Source organism: Apteryx rowi, unplaced genomic scaffold (genome assembly GCF_003343035.1).
Source record: "Apteryx rowi isolate R43461 unplaced genomic scaffold, aptRow1 scaffold_74, whole genome shotgun sequence".
In the NCBI taxonomy this organism is placed as follows: Eukaryota; Metazoa; Chordata; class Aves; order Apterygiformes; family Apterygidae; genus Apteryx; species Apteryx rowi.
In genome coordinates, this window is record NW_020451027.1 from 1,351,503 (window position 1) to 1,368,612 (window position 17,110).

General features: G+C 41.7%; 1 protein-coding gene across 1 annotated transcript in view; it reads right to left on the reverse strand.

Annotated features, from left to right (window-relative positions):
* The window catches only part of VAV3 (vav guanine nucleotide exchange factor 3), a 173,213-nt gene extending 156,324 nt beyond the window's left edge, over positions 1-16,889 (reverse strand). The window contains exon 1 of the mRNA XM_026087902.1: positions 16,866-16,889. The gene's annotated coding sequence lies outside the window, so the exon portion shown is untranslated. The remainder of the gene's footprint in view (positions 1-16,865) is intronic.
* Between the last annotated feature and the right edge of the window lie 221 nt (positions 16,890-17,110).

Consider the following 17,110-nt stretch of genomic DNA (forward strand, 5'->3'; position numbering starts at 1 on the left):
GACACAGCGTGTACCGACTACATTTTTACCCTGMGTGAGGCTCTCTGGACCTTAGCTATTACACAGCATACGGACCTTGCACCGAACGTAGGAAGAGCACCGCACGGTCCCCATCGCGGGAAGGGGAGGAAGGCAGGCCCAGAAACTGCCCCCTCCGGCTGCCCAGACGTACCGGACCCTCGCGTGGCGCTCCAGGCCGCTGACACTGCTCAAAGTTAAACACCTCTGCGGTCTTCATCACCACACATATTGTATTCAAGGAAAACAGACACAAAAAGACAGATATCTTAACTATAGAAACTACAGTAAACTAATAGAAAAAGCAGCAGGTAGCCTCACATGCCATTCCTTTTGACTAGTTTAGTTATTTGGTGGTTTTTATATATCTAGTTGATTTTATTTCTGAAATGCCCTTAACTGTAAGCTTTCAGTGCATATATAAAGATTCATATATATAAAGCATATATAAAGCAAGAGAAATCCTAAATATGACTAAAAATAGAGGAATAATGATTATACTGCTTTACTTATATAGTAATATAAACCTGTAGAGAAACCACTCATCTCCTCAGCATCTCAGGTACTTGGGAAAAAAGAAAACAAGGCCTCGATCTTTTTCACTCATTCAGCAACTGCACTGACCAGGCTACAGGGACCTATCGGCACAGCAGACACCGCGGCCTACGTGTATTTACAAACATTCCCAGAGGTTTCGCAGCGGTCCCACGGAAGCGAAGGCGGCACAGGGAGGAGCCCAGCAGGCCACGGCACGACCGGCCTGCGGACAGCCGAAGAGCTGCTCCCCATCGCCCCGACGGGGAGGCCTCTCCCACAGCAGCTCACGTTTGCTTGCCGGCGCGATGCTCAAGGCAATATACCACGCTTTCCATAATCGCCCACCCTGCAAAAACTGTACTGCTGTTTCCTGGTGAGCCAGCCGAGATCCATACGCCCACACAGCTGTGCTGAACATTAGCCAGCATAAAAATAAAAGACCATATTAGATGCAAAAATCCTCCAGTTCCTCAATGTGCCTCATACTGCAAAAGTCTGTATCTGCATGTCTGTGAAACAAATTCTAGGCAGTTGATAAAATTTATCAGGATCAGACAGGCAATCCCAAACATCCACAGATCACATCTTCAGCAATAACTGCCTCAGTAAATGCTACTGCAGGACCATTAATTCTGTCTCATTACGAGACGCCCGTCCCTGGACGCTCATGCAAATTCAGGAGAACTTGCTGCCAGAATTAATGTACATCTTACGAGATTTTAATCGATCATGCCACAAGAACGAGAGGCCTAAGGTGATAAAACTCAACGAGCATTTAATGCGCTGAGATGACACAGGCTAGGTAAAGCAGTTCTAAAAGCAGAGGTATTACACCACAGGGTTTTTGTTTTGTTTTGTTTTCAAAAAGAGACATTCAAGTGCAGACCTCTGTACAGATCACGAGTTTAATTACCACATGCTTTGCCTCTGAAAATATTCTCAAACAGATGGTGTCACCCCAGGCCTTCAGGATGTGTGCTAAGCACAGAAACAGATATTTCAAGAAAAAAAAAGCCAGAAAAACTAAAAGATGTATTTCAGCCTACAGTGAGGAAGAACATATAATACCATGTATTTTATTAATAATTGCAATGTTCTAAAATTCTGATGCTTCATCTAACAAACTACAGTAAGTCTTTCAGGTAAAAGATGCATTTGGACGATATCTAAAACTGTGACTTTTATTAGATGAAATCATTTATGTACAGCATTACCTCAGATTAGAGGTAAGAACATTTGCAGTGTTAATCACACAGCTTTCTGGAAGTACTTAAAAGCTAGACCACATACAATTTGAAGCAAAAAATGATCTAGCAGATCACGTTCTAAGTCATTTTGGTGAAGAACTACCTCCTTTTGCTTGCCTTCAATATGGCACCGATCACTTCCATTTATAGCCTCCGTTTCTGTACTGGAAGGAAGAGCAAACTTTTTTTTTTTTTTAAACTTGCTTCAAGCCTCTGCGTACTCATTCATACTCTCCCCCCTATGTTGTCTCTTTTTGAAGCTGAAAAACCCACACAGAAACTGTTTTATACCTCTGAAAATCTCTATAGCCCTTCTCTGCACCTTTCTAGTCCTACAATATCCTCTTTAAGACAGGGAGACCTGAACTTCATAATGCAGGTGCACAGTGGATCATGCAGGAGACTGCGATCGTGTAACAAGCCCTCAAGTCTTGGGCACAAAACGAGCCACCACAAAAGACGGGCGCTTTGCAGCTGCCCTTCGGTGCCGCATCCTCTGCGCACAGCTACCAGAGCTCGCTTGTCATGAAGAAGCCAGTGCTGATGATCGCTAGATACTGGGTTGGATGAAACGATGGCAGTTCCTCCAATGTTGATATAAATAGGGCACAAACATGCTGATATTTCTGAATCCCCCAAAACTCTGTTAAGGAGAAGTCAGTTAAAACAGAACTCTAGAAAGGTAAATGTCTTTGCTCCCATAGCTATTCTTCACACCCGGCCAGGGCTACACAAACCATCCAAGCTGCGCGGCCTTTCATTTCTTCAGTGACACGTAATCTTAACGGAGGAATTCAAAGTGAAGTGGTGATACAAATTAGTTATAATGCAAGAAGCAATGGATTTTACGTTGGATTAAATTGCACATGAAACTACAATTAAGTCTAAAAACAGCTGACTCCTTATGAAGCCTTAGTACGTTTCCTTCTTTAAGCAGGTTGATAAATAGTGAAAGCTAAACTTAAAAAAAAAAAAAAAGTGTTCCAGCTGAGTACCAGCACAGGTCTGCACTGTCTAAAGTCTCCGTCGCTCACCCCAGCCGGCTGCCCCAYGCGGCGCCTCGTGGAGGGCAGCCCACGCCTGCTGAGCCACTTGCTAGAATGGGAGTTTCCCGTGCAGGATTTGGGTCCCCAGCGAGCAGCCGGCGTTACCAAGCTGCACCACGCGCCCTTTCTTAAGATACCAATATCACATTTTTTTCCTCCAATTCAATTAAGAAATTTACTTTTCAGTCACTTTTACGTAGGTGTTTCAAACAGCTCATTATACCAACGTGAGGGCAGGTTCAGGGAAGAGCCCAACTTAATTATGAGAAGACCCAGTTCTCAGAAGTCCCCAGCAGGTAAAGGCCACGGGCGAGGACACTCAGGACCAGACATGAGGGCTGACCTTTAAACACATGGCAGTAGGAGCCCGAGACGTGCAGCGAGCTCGCCTTTCCACGCAGCCTCTAGCGCGTTGTCTCCAATCCCGTATCGCAGGGCAAAAGCAATTAAACGTGGTGCTCCAGCAGCGCAAGAGGCAGCCGGCGCAGTGGCAAAAGGCGTCAGGGCTGCGCGCCAGCAGTCGCTGCCGCGGGGAGYGAGCGCCCGGCCCGGGGCGCTGAGCGAGGCCCACCAGAGCTGCCCAGAGCAGAGGCAGGAGGCTGAGCCTGCCGAGGAGTCGCCAGCGAGTCCATGCAGAATAATCTTGCCAACACGTATTTTCACACTCTCGCTAGATAACCATCTTGGGAAAAGAACTACAAAGCATTCTACCAAGATAATAATTAATTTATAGTGTGCTTTGAGTTCTGCCGCATTATTCCAAGTGTCAGTGGATGAAGAATTCTGTTACAAATCATTTTACAGTAACTGGACAAGACTCTATCCAGTTTACACTACTGACTTACAGCTGAATAACTCCAACAGAACAGTGCAAGTATACTGGTAATCTCGTAAAAAGGAGATTTCCTGAAATATTGGTAAACACACCTATAAAAGTCATTCCCCATTGCTGAGAGAAGGCCTACGCGAATGGTTACCATTACTTTCAGTCCAATATTTTCATCTCTCTTAAATTTACAAATAATATGTGCAACAGTGCTGGAAACGTTGTACCGTGCAGGGAACCTGAAAATCACAAACACAGAAAATGCTTGTGCAGTGCTCTGCTGGTCTTCTGAGCCTGGTGAAGAGTGCTGAATCCTGCCTCTATTCATAAAACTAATCCTTTTAAAATCATAGAAGTTCTCATACAAATAGAAAAATGAATTAAATATTTACTGTTTTAGCAACAGTGTAGGCTAGTACAACACAGAATTTGACTTATTTTCATAGAAGCGACCCTATAAATAGCATCCCTATTTAATATCATAAAAAAAGTAAATTTTAAAAAGCACACTAAAAATTGGAGCAACATACTGCCTGCTTGTATCAAACTATATAAAAATCAACAGTCCTTCTTAATGGCTAAAAAATTTCTGCATGAGCAGTAATCTATTACTAGTTTTGGCACTGATAGGTAAAGGAAAACATAGCAACATAATGCAGAGGCAGTGAAAGTATTTGCCTGCCTGCAAACTGTAGGTAATTATTTTTTTAATCATATTATACAATAGAATACATACAAAACCAGTACAAACATCTGCTATAACATGCTCCTCTGAATAGGCATCAGCTTACTAAACTGTGTAACAGAACATCATTTAAATACAACTGACTCCATAGGATGTTTTTTAGAACATATTGAATCCTAACATTGGAGCTATGCTGTAGGAATGTCTAGAAAAAAATAGATTTAAGTCTGACTTTTTAAGTTTTAATTTGTTCTACAGACTATTCAGCTAAACACTATGAAATCTAAATAAGATATATGATATGATCCTGGACCAGTTACTAACTTCTAAAAGGTGTAATAGGTCAGTGAGACAACAAAGCAGATAGAGATTAGAAAGCAGAATAAAAATCAATATACATGCAAATTTAACCGGAAACATATAACAAGGACAGATCTTCCCCTGCCTCTCTACTGAGGCAGCTCTCAGCACAGGAGAAATACGAGTGATTTTCAGACAAGCGGACATCACAGTATCACAAGGCTGATTCATGCCTTTAAGTCAGATAAGCAGAGCAACAGCATGGAGTTCCAGCAGCAGAGGACAAACTTGTTCAGTTTGTTGAAAGATGTGAGTATAGTGTGAACAACTAGATAGAAAAGTGATTTAGCAATATCATTTTGAACACATTAAAAGGAATGAGGTTATGTGAAACAAGGACAGGAGAGTAAACAGGCAAAACACCACAATACATCCTTTGCAACTAGTGTTACAGCTACACCATTCAGGCAACACTTGTATCAAAACCTGTTTGGTTTTTTTTTCCACAAACTAGCACTTTCCCACTTGTGACAATAATATGCTACTTCTCAACACCTCTTAAAAAAAGGAGACCATAAATCAGCATACAGTAGGGAGCTGAAGTAAACAGCCTAATCATTTAACTTTTGCACTGCTCATCCAGTTCTAAATGAAACCACTGCAGCAGCTACAGGGGGAATTTGCATGCAAAGGACTGGAAACTCACGAGTTTCTGATTCACCGTTGCCCAGCGGCGAGCGGCTGTGCCGCACACCGCCGACCAGCTCGACAGAGCCCCGCACGTGACTCACCGACCCACCAAAACCTGCTCGGAGATCCGCGACAGGCCAGGGACCACCCACCCCATCAGGAGATGCAACACCGCTGCATGTATATACATACACGTATACAGACACACACACACACATATATCTCCTAATAATTACACTATCCACCTTTTACATCCTTTTTAACTGTCTATATAGTTGTTTTTCCCCACCCCATCTACTTACAGTAGCAACACTATTGTTAAAAGATACATTTTGTTTAGAGATTTTTAGGTCTGTTAACTAAAAAGCAAGCAAAACCCATCAACTGGATATCAGGGCTAATGTTTACCACTCTGTGAAAGCATGTAATGGTTGGTGATGTTACTTCATTCCATTAATCACTACATCTATTCAGCTGGAAACACTTTGAACCTCAACAGATTTTTAAACTTTAAAACTTTGAGATATATTTAAACCATATTTATGGTGAAATAATGCATGATTGCTACTGAAGAGTAGATTGAGAAAATAAGTGATTTGAGGTCACCAACTAAACAGGGGTAAAAAAAAAAAAATACAGAAGAAATCTGAAGTGACSCAAAATTGTTTCCAGTTGAGAGAAGTATATAATATTCCTTTTATCTGTGGCGGGTTTTTTAATTTTTCAAGTTAAACATGTTCTGAAACATAATACTGAAACATCTACTTTTGCCTTTACAAAATGTTCCTCTTATTTTTTCAGTCATAGATATTCAGCAAATTCAATTCTTATTCACACCTAGCCCATGGTGACTCAAAGTCGCATTTTTCAGCAAGTCACGTATTAAATTAAAGAAGTTTGCCCAGCTTCACTGAGGAGTTTACAACTCTAGAACTAGTGTAAGGTGAAAAATCAAGCAAGTATTTTGGTCTCAAGTAATACTAGTACTGTAAGTCAATCAGAGGTGACTGGTATGTTATGAGAGAAGGTCTTGCTAGAGAAAGGAGCAAGTCTTAGATCCTCAGGTTCAAGAGATCCCTTTTTAACACTAGTGTGCCTTGCCACTGGACTATATTTCTGAATTTTTTTTTTAAAACAGCTGTAGAGCACTAGTAAAAAAATATATATATACATATATATATATAGTCCTATCTCTGCTTCTGTCGAAGCAAATCAAGTACTGCCCAGTCTATCTGCTAAATATAATATTTTCTTGAATACTGTAAAGGACATTAAAGAACATGCATAGAAAATTCAAGGTTCTCCTAACACAATATGTAAATCTCTTCCTTTTTATCAGCCACTGCTGTTTTAAGACTTAAAGTTTGATGATTCAAAAATCATATCTATTTCAAAGCCTTCTAGAGAAAAAAAAAAGAAAATATCTGCCATTCATTTATTTGTTTCTTCTAATTCTTGGAAGACCTCTACTTCCAAAGAAGGTTTTAATTATCCAAAGGCAACCAGTGACATATTATCAGTAATACCAGGAGAGCAGATATAATCCAAATAATTTTTCTAATGTTAACAGAAAAACCCACAAAGTACTCGGTCATTATATGTCCTTCCAGTAAATCAGTAGTTACTCAAGACCTCTAATTTATTTTTCTCTTGGGACATTAACAAACTTTCAATCAATAATATTTCCAAAAAAAAAAACCCTCAGGCTAAGATACAGCAGTACACACTGTCATAGCCTACTGCTAACACGTTTGTTTACAGGAAAAGGGAAACCTACTTATAAAATATGAGAAAACTCCACAAAAGTATACTCCTTAAGGCTCCATGAAGCACTGGGAGATCAGTGGAGCAGGCCAAAGATATAGGTGGCACAGGAGGAGCAGCATCTCCCATAAAACAGGCAGAATAGCACAGTCATTCTTGTCCTGCACAGAGACAGAGAYTTATGAGACTAAGTACATGGAAAAGTGAAAACAGAGACATGATAATAGCTGGAAAAGAATATGACTAAACTGAAGAAGTACAATGAATTTTTACAGGAATTTTCCATAGTTAAAAATGATTCTTACCACTATAAAAAGTGAATATAGTTGATGGAAGCACAGAAGAGTGGGCCAGATGTTACAGTGGAAAAATTTAATGATGGAAAGCATCACTGCAACTAGAAACCTAAGCAAAAGCCACATCCTTCCAAGCAGCAGCTCTAACTTCTAAAGGGGCATGAGAGGAAAATTATTCTGAAGTTATGAAGGAACCAGGACTTAAGTCAAAAGTCATTGACCTGGATTAAGTTCTCATCAGTATTTCATCACAAAACGAATGAAAAATTTAAAGCTGCTCTAGGCCTTCAAATGACACAAACGTACAAGTATCGGGCTCGTTTTTGTGGCTAGCAGGATGAATGTCACAATAATTATTCTTTAAATACATATTCTCTGTTAAACCAGGAACTGTTTGAAAAAAATGAATTTAGTCCCATCATTGCAGCAGAGCTGAAAGAACTTCTAAAAAAATAAACTCTAAATAAATGGTAATACTGAACTGCTTCACCTTCACAAGTAAAGGGGAGAAATGATGCGAGCAAAGAAGCGAGCAGGTGTCTGCTCATAAGACAGTTACTGACCACTTATGTCTTGGTCTTACCGAGCTTGCAATTACAGAACGCCTACAGACCCCAGTGGAGCAGCCAGCTAGGTGCAGGCATGCCTCACTTTATCGCGCTTCACAGATATTGCCTCCCCCCTTTCTTTTTTTTCTTTTTTTTTTTAAACAAACTGAAGGTGTGTGGCAACCCTGCGTCGAGCAAGTCTATCGGTGCCATTTTTCCCACAGCATGTGCTCACTTCGTGTCTCCGTGTCACATTTGGGTAATCCTCGCAATATTTCAAACTTTCTCGTTATTATCGTATCTGTTATGGTGATCTGTGAGCAGTGATCTTTCATGTTACTATTGTAATTGTTTGGGGGCRCCACGAACCGCACCCATACAGGACGGCGAACTAATCGGTAAACGTTGTGTGTGCTCTCACCGCTCCACCGACCGGCCGTTCCCCCGTCTCGCTCCCTCAGGCCTCCCTAGGCCCTGAGACACAACAATATTGAAATTAGAGCAATTAATAACCCTACAATGGCCTCTAAGTGTTCAAGGGAAAGGAAGAGTCGCACATCTCTCACTTTAAATCAAAAGCTAGAAATGATGAAGCTGAGTGAGGAAGGCATGGCGAAAGCCGAGATGGCCCAAAAGCTTCGTCTCTTGCGCCAAACAGGTAGCCAAGTTGTGAATGCAAAGGAAAAGGTCTGGAARGAAGTTCAAAGGGCTACTCCCGTGAACACCCGAATGATCAGAAAGCGAAACAGCCTTGTTGCTGATACGGAGAAAGTTTTAGTGGTCTGGACAGAAGATCAAACCAGCCACAACAGTCCCTTAAGCCAAAGCCTAACCCAGAGCAAGGCCCGAACTCTCCTCAACTCTATGAAGGCTGAGAGAGGTGAGGAGGCTGCAGAAGAAAAGCTTGAAGCTAGCAGAGGCTGGGTCATGAGGTTTAAGGAAAGAAGCCGTCTCCAGAACATACAAGTGCAAGGTGAAGCAGCACGCGCTGATGTAGAAGCTGCAGCAAGTTATCCAGAAGATCTAGCTAAGAGAATTGATGAAGGTGGCTACACTAAACAACAGATTTTCAATGCAGACGAAACAGCCTTATCTTGGAAGAAGATGCCATCTAGGCATCTCATAGCTAGAGAGAAGTCAAGGCCTGGCTTCAAAGCTTCAAAGGACAGGCTGACTCTCTTGTTGGGGGCTAATGCAGCTGGTGACTTTCAGTTGAAGCCAATGCTCATTTACCATTCCAAAAATCCCAGGACCCTTAAGAATTATGCAAAATCCACTCTGCCTCTGCTCTAYAAATGGAACAACCAAGCCTGGACAACAGCACATCTGTTCACAACATGGTTTACCGAATATTTTAAGCCCACTGTCGAGACCTACTGCTCAGAAAAAAAGGTTCCTTTCAAAATATTACTGCGCATTGGCAGTGCACCTGGTCACCCAAGAGCTCTGATGGAGATGTACAACGAGATTCATGCTGTTTTCCTGCCTGCTAACACAACATCCATTCTGCAGCCCATGGATCAAGGAGGAATTTCGACTTTCAAGTCTTATGATTTAAGAAATACATTTTGGAAGGCTATAGCTGCCATAGATAGTGATTCCTCTGATGGATCTGGGCAAAGTAAGTTGAAAGCCTTCTGGAAAGGATTCACCATTCTAGATGCCATTAAGAACATTTGTGATTCATGGGAGGAGGTCAAAATATCAACATTAGCAGGAGTTTGGAAGAAGTTGATTCCAACCCTCAGGGATGACTTGGAGGGGGGGGCGGGGGGGTCAAGACTTCAGTGGAGGAAGTAACTGCAGATGTGGTGGAAACAGCAAGAGAACTAGAACTGGAAGTGGAGCCTGAAGATGTGACTGAATTGCTGCAAACTCATGATAAAACTTTAACAAATGAGGAGTTGCTTCTTATCAATGAGCAAAGAAAGTAGATTCCATCTCAAGAAACCACTCCTGGTGAAGATGCTGTGAACATTGTTGAAATGACAACACAGGATTTAGAATATGACATAAACTTAGTTGATAAAGCAGCAGCAGGGTTTGAGAGGATTGACTCCACTTTTGAAAGAAGTTCTCTTGTGGGCAAAATGCTATCAGACAGCATTGCATGCTATAGAGAAATCATTCGTGAAAGGCAGAGTCAATCGATGCAGCAAACTTCATTTCTGTCTTATTTTAAGAAATTGCCACAGCCACCCCAACCTTCAGCAACCGCCACCCTGATCAGTCAGCAGCCATCAACATCGAGGCAAGACCCTCCATCAGCAAAAAGATTACRACTCGCTGAAGGTTCAGATGATGGTTAGCATTTTTTAAGCAATAAAGTATTTTTTTAATTAAGGTTTGTACTTTTTTTTTTAGACATAATACTATTGCACACTTAACAGACTACAGTATAGTGTAAGCATAACTTTTATATGCACTAGGAAACCAAAAAATTTGTGCAACTCGCTTTATTGCGATATTTGCTTTATTGTGGTAGTTTGGAACCGAACCCACAACATCTCCGAGGTATGCCTGTACTGTCTCCTGCGCTGCTTGCAAGTCCTGTGAATCACATCAGGCCCTGTTCCTGGGACGGAGAGCAAGCATGCAAGAAAAGCTTAGCTGGAGAAAAGCCAAACAAGATCCCCAACGATCTATTTTCTGCTGTTTATTTTCCTCAGCAGCCCCTCATCGCCAGCCTGGGAAGCAGAAGACAGACTCATGTCCATGAGCCCCTGAAGAGCGAAGCTCCCTGGGCAGGAGAGAAAGTAGCCCTGGAGACCAGCTCCCAGCACAAGGCAGCAGTGGCACAAGCGCACGTGGCAGCAGGGCTGGTATCTTCTGCCTTGCAAGCAGCACCCATAATCAATTTGAAAAAGAAACTGGTACAAAATTACTATCATTTCCACCCCCACCTGCTCCCTCAGAACACAACCCCCAGAAAAAAATTGCTCAGACACTGATAGGAAGGGTAGGAATCAAGTGATTCTGCCTTCAAAGAGAGTAAGTTTCCAGCGGCAGTGGCTGATTCACCCTGGAGATTTCCGGCCCGAGTTTTTGTTCTCATCATTCCCCACTAGAAAGGTCTGTCCCTTCATTTGTACCAAATGTCAAAGCAATTTYGGGGACACATTCAGGTATGCTGGATACCTTTAACTGCTACAGGAAAGAACCAGAAATTTTTAAAATAACAACAAAAGTAAAGCAATCACCACTTACAAAAAGCAGCTTAAAGCAGCCCTACATGCAAGTTTGGCTCGAGCTCTGCTTGGTGGCTCCTAAGAGCCGGGCTTCAAGGAGAGCCCTCCTGCCTTGCGCTCTCACCTGCACTGGAAACCGCTTCCAGGAGATGCCTGGCCACCTACATACGAAATGGCTTTCAGGGCATCTGCGGAGAGAGAAGACCAACAGCAACAGGGAAGGGAAAACAGCTGAAAGGAAGAAATAACATCAGGAAAGAAGGAAAGAGGAAACAGATGCACTGGAGGAGAGAGAAGAAAATACCCTGGGGGGTGGGCAAAGGCAAATGAAGAAGGTGAAAGTAATATTGTCCAGAATCAGGAGAGAGAAAGAGAGAGCAGAACAAGCTGCCAGAACAGAGATGAAATCAAAATGAAGGAGAAGTAGAGACAAGAGGAAAAATAATAACAATCCAAAAACCCAGACCTGTCAGAGCAACACCTCTTACTAATCACAGAGCCGTCCGGGTTTCTGGGCACAACAGATAAGATCAAACTACCTGAGTAAAGGCAGAAAAATATAAGAAACAGAAAAGACTGAAGATAGCAGAGCTGACAGGAAGATGAAATATCCCACAGAAATTTTAATATTTCAAAATTTGTTTCCATTTCAAATCAAGATGAAAGGCATGTTTCGAATTATTAAACTTTAAAATCACTTTATCAAAACATTGGATTTTGAGGTGAAACTCTAATGATCATCAGCATGAAACAGGAAGAACTAAATACTGCATTTCATTTCCCAATAGCTTAAAGAATAAGCTTCCCCTCCCTGCTTCCCCCCAAGAATGGCATTCCTGCAAAACCCTTTGAGGACTAGTTTTCTTAGAGAACTACTCCACACAAGTTTTAAAAACAATGTTTAATATAATCACTGTTCTTCATTAGAATGAAAAAGATACAGCACTCAGAAGTCAAACACAAAAGGTTTTGCAATATATAGCCCCATAATGAAACCTCACAGCCATATTTGGAGTCTTGTGTGCTAGACTACAAATTTTGAAGATACTCTTTTAGATTTGGAGAATTATTCCCCAAGCCTGTCATCCCATAGCATACAAATGGCAACAGAGTTCTCAGCCAGAAAGACCAAGTCCTTAGTTTATATGACAGCCATAGCCAGAAGACTCACACAGAGAAACCCCACCACAATGCCAGTTCTGCCTCAAAAAGGAGCTTTTGAGCCTTTGTTCAATGCTGATCACAAGCTTCGTGAATTCACGGCCATCATCATACTACTGCTGGAAAAACGATCTACTCCTTAGACCTATTCTTAGTCAGGTGTGTTAAGCCACCCACGTTAAGAGACGAAAATACACTCTCTCTCATTTGTTTTTTTTTTTTTAATAGCAGTTGCTTTCTTATGTTTCTTCCCTTGGCTATGGCAAACAATTACCATAACATTCCTTCAAAATCCAGGAATACTATGTCATTGTAACTGGGAATCCTACACACAACTGCAAGAGATCATCTTTTCATAACAGGTATTTTTAAGAACAACGCTAGAGTACATTTCACCTTACATGCACTATTACTATAGCTTTATGCTCTTGAAATAACATGATGTGCTATGGGGCTAACAAGCTACAAAAACCTAAATTCTCAGAAAAGAGAACACAGAYGGTATAAATTAACCAGATTCCCCGAGGATCCATAAATCTGAGAAATTATAGCTCAGAACACACAACAGTTTTTACATCACCCCCCCACCACAACATCTGCGATCTGCTGCAAATTGCACTGGTCCTGTCAGCAAAGGCTTGCATCTCAGCTAATCGATTTACCAGGGTCTTCCACAGAAAGGGAAATCTTTAGGACTCCGATACAACTACAGAGGCATTCTAATAGGATTACTGGAGTCATTTCCGTAATGCTTCATAAAGCCTGTGACAGCGCAGAGATGTTAGCTACCAGCATTTTCTAAAGCACAGTCCTTCTGACCAACGATATTGTTCAAAGACATTGCTGAGAACAAGAAACATGGAATTAAATCACAGCTTTTATAACAAAGGTTGCCATCTGTTCAGCTTGCTTTATAGGGAAATGGGTGGCCCCAGCACAGTCCACAACAGAGGATGCATCACCCTGTTCAGCGGCATCAGTCAAAACAGCAAAGTAAATGAACAAACATAGACCCTGAATTACTTTCTCATGACTACTTGCAGTAGTAATTCAGGTCAAGGCAAAGTGGTGGGGCAGCCTGAGTAAATTTACACTGCCTTCTCTTTGATGGCTAGAAAGAGGAGCAGGACCTAAGCGGGCAGACAGAATACAAAACAAGAGCTCAGACAAACCCCATTCATGACTCCCTGCTTCCTCCTGGCCTTCCCACCACCTTAACCCATCGGTGCCACCCAAGCAAACAATTTGCTCAAGGGCGAAAACCCTTCTATTCGCCAAAGGCCTGTTCAAAATCCCTTGACTACTTTTCTCCCTTACTCCCATCCACAGTACATATACACACCTGTTAAGGACCAGTTAARTCTTTAACCTAATCTCCACTTTTTAAAATGCTCTAGCAATTCCCCAAAAGCAAATAACCCTGACAGGACACACCCACATCCCAAAAAAACGTCCTCTGGTCAAGGTCCAAGAACCATTACTTTCTATCAGGCTTCCCAAAACCTAAGTGATCCACAACAAATTAGACAAGAGGAAAGGTAGGTAGGAAAAAAAGCTAATTAGGAACTTTCAACAATATTTAGAAACGAGCAATTGCCAGTTCCCAGAGAAGCAGGGGATACAACCTGAAATACAGCATTGCTTTGTGTCCTGACACAGAAGGTAAAGGCTCAAAAGAAAGTGAAACTTAAATGTTTCCTCACACAACTTGGTGTAATTTAGCAAAAGTGGAGCTGCATCGTAGCATAAACAGGTTTTCAAAATAGCTGCCTAAATATGTTAGGTTTTTCAAAGCTTGGCAGAAATCCCTCTTCAACCAACCAGGCAGCAGGGGACCAAGAGCTGAAAGGCTGCAGATGCAACAGCACTTAGGCGAGTCTTGATCTTGCTGTCTCAAGAGTAACAGGAAAGTGGGTTACAGAAAAAAAGCACTAATTTAAGCATTTTCTCAGGTGTTTCCCAATTTCCACTTGTTCTCTGGGAAAAAGAAGTTCACAGCTTGAGCTAAATCCTACAGATATGAATAGGATGATGAGCATTTTCCTTGAGTTACACTTCAAGTGACAGGACTAAATCATCACCTACCCTCATCCAGAGATGCATAAAATCTGCCTGTTACATTAATGTAAACGCAGTGGGATCCTCCACCTACTGTTAGCCACCTCAGTATTGAAATCAGATATGGTATTTATTCACATATTTTGAGGAATTCAGGGGGAAAATGGCCATACCCAGCCTACCCCCTGCCAAAGCTGCAGAAACCAACAACCACGAGCAGGTCCACTCCCAGGTCCCCTCTGTACGTAGGGTCCCTYGGACACATCCAGGAGCAGGCAGCAAACTCCCCGTGCCCGTGTGCCCTGTTGTGCACGCAAAGGTGTCCAGGGCTCCCTGTAAAGGTCAGGCCGACGGCGCGTGCACGTCGGCTGCAGCATGCGGGGACAGCGGCTGGGAGGAGAGCCGCAGCACACGGACCTCCAGTGCCACCATATGCAGCCATACAGCCTAGCACGTAGGCAAGTCCGGATGCCACAGCTGCCGTGACGAATAAATAAAACCTCATGATGCACATCAGCACTGAAACATCCAGACAGGTAACTGAAGTCAGTACTAAGATGAAAAAAGGCTCAGGAAAAAAAAAAAAGATTATAATATCACATTTCAGCGATTGCAGTAAACACAAGTCAGTCAAGGTATTGAGCTGTCTAGCTAAAACTGCCAGTTCTGCAAAAGACAAAAAAAGCACAGGCACAGCAGAAGTAAGAATACCTGTACCTTAGGAGAAATCTCTTCTCTCCACTAAAGAAACCACCAAGTAAATTTACTTTTTACAGCATTAATATATTAGAGTGTGGACAGACAAAATAAGAAACTTATCATCAAACATCCTGTAAGACAGCAAAGTGAGGCTGCTTTGACACTCTAYATTTTCAAAGGCCAAGCCCAAATGGTTCTGCCTTAGCTGACTATAAGGCTGCTTTTCCTGTTGAAGTGATGGGAACGCAACATCAACCAATGGTACAAGGTATTGTAAATACAGATGATACAACACAGGCTTATATAATTCACAAATAGGTAAATTTGATGATATCAGGGATTAAAGGGCATATTTGAGGTTTCTGGAAGCATGAATTATCTTGTCCTGTTAAGCCTCACCAGTTAAAAATATGCTTTAAAAAACACTTTATGTTTCGGTCTTTTAGACCAAATATTTGATTACAGAAGCAGTGACAAACAAACATTTTTTTTGTTTCTGCTAGGCAATCATACCATATTCCTTATATCATTTAAAATGACTTTCAAGCAAAAGTAAAGGTAATTTATGGGCAAAAAGATTTAACAGGCCCAACAAGACTGAGTGGTGAAACAAGAAAGCTGAATTCCATAGGCGTGTTCTAAATTCATTTTCCCAATTACATTATTTCACACCTGTAAGTCTGCAAAAGTATTTTAAATACGTTATGGGTATCTTTAAAAAAAATGCTATAATATCACTATATTACATGATTTGTGTCTGAGATTTCATGTTTTGAATACACAAAGAATCATAGAGCCTATTAATAGTCCTTCAGCTTTTCAGGTTACCAAGACGTTCACGATTGTCATTCAATATAGGATGAAAAGATCACTTGACTGGTATTTTTCTAAAAGATATCTTCTCATTTGACATGTTGAATTGGAGTCAACAACATYCACAGATCTGAGAGAAAAATCTTCCTCCTAAATATAGAAAGTCAAAACCTTATCATTAAGATGTCAGGTTAGATTCCATTTTATATATTGCAAGTCTTAGCAAATGGCCAGAATTTCATGATGCCGAAAATCCTGTGCTTGGCTTGTCAAAATAAGAGGAAAGAAAAGGCAACTCCAGATGATACTGGGTAAACTGGAACGTGCAGGAATAAAAGTTAATAGCCAATCTGCAAAGTATATATCAATTTACACTTTTCCTTGTGAAACAGAATTTACTTATGATATAATGTTATGGAATATTACGGAATAATATGGAAGCCCTGCTGTTTTGGAGCAACAGAAAGGAGTATAAAAATTGAAGGCTGTCTTTTTTTTTTGGGAGGGAGGGTTGTTTTGTTTTTAAGAATTTCAGATAAAATTTTAGTATTGGGGAAAGAAAGGAGATCAAAAACTGACTCCCTACAGAGAATCAAGTATTAAATTTGAAGAAGATAAAACTCTCATTGATCTGATAAAATAACATATCTCCCTCTGTACTCAAATACCTACACAATGCAGGGCACGAGCTAGAATTTCCCTGCTTCTGAAGGGCCGCGACACACTGCCAGGTCTGGGTCTGAAATCCCATCTTTCTGGACACGCCACAGAAGCAGAGATCGGAGCACGCTCCTTTTCCTTGCAGGGAAAGGCACCTGACCGGCTCCCCTCTGGGTCAGCTGCTGGCAAGGCGCCCCGAGATCTCCACTGAGCCAACATCACTTCAGCACAAAACCAGCTTTTTCATGCCCTCAACTTCCTTCCCTGCCCATCTCCATTTTATCATTATCAAATCCTATTCCTGCAAGTCTTCTCTCCACGCCTCTCACCACCACATCAGCTGTCGCTCCCAGATCGTCCCTCCTCCCCGACGCCCTCGCCGCTCAAGCCTCCTCGGGGCTAGGCCACCCCTCTATTTCCTTTTCAGTCTTTGCAGACTCTCTTTTGACCTTCGAAAGAGAGAGGGAAAGATTAAGTTGGAAAATCCCAGATCCTTCATCTTTCCATTGTACCAACATACTGTACTAAAGCATCCTGATGCCAAACACTGCAACCTGGTAATTAATCTCCAAGA